Genomic DNA, 4,001 nt, shown 5'->3' with positions numbered 1-4,001 from the left:
GTGTGTGTTCATGTGTGTGTGTGTTCATGTAGTGATAGTAACTTCGAAGTTTCGGCCTGCTAGTTTTAATCGGATTTGTTTTCTTTTATTGTAATTCGATATAAAACAAATGGCAATACATACATACATACATACATACATACATATATACATATATATATATATGTGTAGATAAATATCAAACAAAACCTCCAGAAACAACAAAACTTAGACAAATAATACCCTTACCAAAATTAGAATCCCTATGAAGGACAATGAATATATTATATAATCTAAGGCACAAAATCACCGTAAACCAAGAAACTAGAACCCGTAAGCAAGCTTAATCATAGAAGAAGTAGAATTTCAAGAAGTAACAACTTAGAACCACGGGAGCCGAAGCTACAACTGTTTCATACTCAGGAAACACTTCAAACGTATGCATCCACCATCAGCTGCCTAACGAATATCATAATGATTTCGACACCTGGCCAGTAACTTTCAATCCAGTGGTGTCAAAAACCGTTAAAAAAACTTAAACGCTTCTTGGGAATTTACAGAAATGTAACAAGAGCGAAATATCAATGCAATCTGTAACTTACGACTACGCAAGCTTCCTGTTGCAAATGCAGTATTAAATCTCAAATTACGAGGCAAAGGAATTAAAGAATTCTACATAGGACACAGAGGAATATCTCCAAAATGGATATTGCCACCTCGAGAACTGTAGAACTTTAAACGAACAAAACATATTGAACAAATTATTGAACATTGTCGAAAACACACGTTGCCAATGCATAAAGCTGGAAAAAAATTAGCAAACTCTGTGTATTTGTTTTTTCAAACGCCATCAATAATAGTAATAGGCTTTTTGTTTTCGTACGTGCCTGTTGTGCGCGTCACACTTACTTCAAAGAAGTGGCAAAGCGAGGAAGAGGAGGACAGAGAGGAAGTAAGAGAGAAAGAAAGAAAGAGAGAGAGAGAGAGAGAGAGAGAAAGTGAGAGAGTGAGAGAGAAAGAGAGAGAGAGAGTGAAAGAAGCAGTGAGTGGTGACGGCATTCGTTTTGTGTAAACACACCAGCATCGGTTGTCAAGCAATGTTGGTGGGGACAAGCACAGACACACAAACATATACAAACATGTATATACATACATACGACGGGCTTCTTTCAGTTTCCGTCTACCAAATCCACTCACAAGGCTTTGGTTGGCCCGAGGCTATAGTAGAAGACACTTGCCCAAGGTGCCACGCAGTGGGACTGAACCCGGAACCATGTGGTTCGTAAGAAAGCTACTAACCACACAGCCACTCCTACGCCTATAGAAAAATAGGTTGCTCTAAAGTAGAGAACAATGCCCATGTGTGTTAGAAAGACCGATTGGTCTCTTCCGTCCTTGCCAAAGGGAGGGCTAACCGTCTCTCCTTTTTGCAACATATGTAAATATAATATATGAGAATTATTCGGTAGCCATGATAAAACTCCGAGTTTCGGATGGCGAGGCGGAAACCCACGCCGCCATCTCTTCAGTTATCGGGCCATCGATATATATACATATATATATACATATATATATACATATATATATACATATATATATGTATGTATGCATGTGTTTGTGTCCCCCTACCATCACTTGACAATCGATGTTGGTGTGTTTATGTCTCCGTAACTAGCGGCTTGGCAAAAGGGTCCGATAAAATAAGTACTAGGCTTACAAAGAATAAGTCCTAGGCTCGATTTGTTCGACTAAAGGCGGTACTCCAGCATGGCCGCAGTCAAATGACAGACACAAGTAAAAGAAAAAATATATATACACGAGTGAGTAAACAAACGAAAGAATGGTATTCGACACTTTTAATGGGAGTTACATTTATGGATCAAAACAGCTCGATTCAAACTCCTTGGTACGTTGAGTTTCAAGCAGCCATAGAAATTTGAATGATAGAAATTCTTATGGCCGAAACTAGCATCAGAGTACCAAGGAGTTTGAGTCAAACTGTTTTGATCCATACATATATTTGTTCATCCCATAAATAATGCAGTTTTTTTAATACTTTTATTTTTCAAAATTAAGATAAACAAAGTTCTTTTTTAATCTATAATATAATCTCCTTAATTTTATACAATGCTCTTTCATCTATCTAGTAGACTTGCAAGGCCCCTTTTCCAAAATTCACTTGTCCGTGACGAAAAATACTCTTCCAGTACTGTTCTGACCTCGTCTACAGAATTCATATTTTTTCCGTCCAAATGATTTAGAAGACTGCAGAATAAATAATAATCAGATGGGGCAATGTCCGGCGAATATGGTGAGTGGGGCATCGTTTTCCATTCAAACCGTTCCAGCCTTTCGAATGTCATCCTTGTTGCATGTGACCGAGCATTATACTGATGAAAGAACACTTTTCGTCTTGAAACCAAAGACGGTCATTTTTCTTCTAGCGAACCACTGAAGCTGCGCGCAGTAGATCACCTTTGTTATCGTTTTGTTTCAGTTTAAAAGTTCAAAGTGGATTAAAACTTTCATATTCCACCAAACTGATCACATCTTACGTGGGTGAAGACCTTTAGCTTGGGGTGCCAGTTTTTCTCCTTTCCCCACCCACTGTCTTCAGCGCCTGACATTTTTATAGGGAACTCATTTCAGTATTCGGTCCAAAAAAAGTTCATTCGTGAGACGTGACAGCAAAGAGGAGCACACATTCACTCTGCTCGCGATCAGACTCGGAAAGTTTTTGAGGAACCCATTGACCCAATTTGCTGAGTTTGCCGATTGCAGGCAGGAGTCGGTGACTGGTTGAATGACCAAATCCAAGCTTCTCTGCTAGTTCCACAACCAGGGTTTGCAGGACGTTCTCATCGAACTCAACAGATCTTCCAGGACGAGGCTTATCTTCTAGGCTGTAGTTTCATGCCCGGAATTTCTGGAACCACCGTTGAGACTGGCTTACGCTTATTGTCCGATCCCCATATACTGCATTAATATTCCTCGCACTTTCCATTGCGTTGTTGCCTTTATTGAACTCATAAAGCAAAATATGCCGAATATGCTCCTTTGACACCTCCATTATAGCTTTGAAAAAATAACTATTAAAATCGAATTGCATTCTTCAAAACTTACACTAGGAATAAATACAAGGTAAACTTGCTACCTGTTTTTATAGCAAGTTGATACAGGAAGTTTATCCCGTCCCCATTCGACTTTTAGTTCATGAAATTTAAAAAAACGCATTATTTGTGGGATGACCTAATATATATATACATACATATATGCATGGATGTATGTATGTATGTATGTATGTATGTATGTATGTATGTGTGTATGTATGTGTGTGTGTATGTGTGTGTTTGTGTGTGTATGTGTGTGTTTGTGTGTGCGTATCTGTATGTATGCGTGTCTCTGAGTGTGTTTTTGCGTCCTCACACCGCTTGGCAAACGGTGCTGGCTTCTCTGCTTATGTTCCATTAAGTTAGTGGTTCTACAAAAGTGGTCGATAGAAAAAAGTAACAAACTTCATAAAAAACTAAAGTACTGGAGGCGATTTGTTCGACCAAACTCTTCAAGGCAGTGCCCCTGCTTGACCGCAGTCCAATAAGTGTAACAAGTAAAAGGCAAGATAAAAAGCAATTTCTCACCTGAGAAATTATCTTTGCTGTATATCTGCTTTACCTCCATGGAGGTGTATCGCCTCTACAGTACGCTGATAATTAGAATACAAAATAAGACACGAAACGAAAAGTAAAAGATGGAAATGTGTTTAACGCATATTTATTAAATCACTTCTGCAAAAAAAACCCAAACCGTTTTGTTTTTATCTTCATCAATCCATTTAAAATTCTCATTACCACCTTTACGTATACATCACATACGAATACACATATACACACACACACACAGAGACACACACACACACACACACACTCACGCACTCGCACACGCACACACACAAGCAAATATATATAGATAGATATATAGACAGATACGGATCATCATCGATACGGATATATATATATATATAT

General features: G+C 38.4%; 1 non-coding gene across 1 annotated transcript; it reads right to left on the bottom strand.

Annotated features, from left to right (window-relative positions):
• Positions 1-1,299: 1,299 nt before the first annotated feature.
• LOC128248427 (U6atac minor spliceosomal RNA) lies at positions 1,300-1,415 on the bottom strand. The gene has a single exon (XR_008264668.1). It is a non-coding gene; the product is annotated as a U6atac minor spliceosomal RNA (small nuclear RNA).
• Between the last annotated feature and the right edge of the window lie 2,586 nt (positions 1,416-4,001).

Source organism: Octopus bimaculoides, chromosome 7 (genome assembly GCF_001194135.2).
Source record: "Octopus bimaculoides isolate UCB-OBI-ISO-001 chromosome 7, ASM119413v2, whole genome shotgun sequence".
NCBI lineage: Eukaryota > Metazoa > Mollusca > Cephalopoda > Octopoda > Octopodidae > Octopus > Octopus bimaculoides.
Note: the sequence above shows the minus strand (reverse complement) of the source record. Positions and strands in the feature narration are given on the sequence as shown.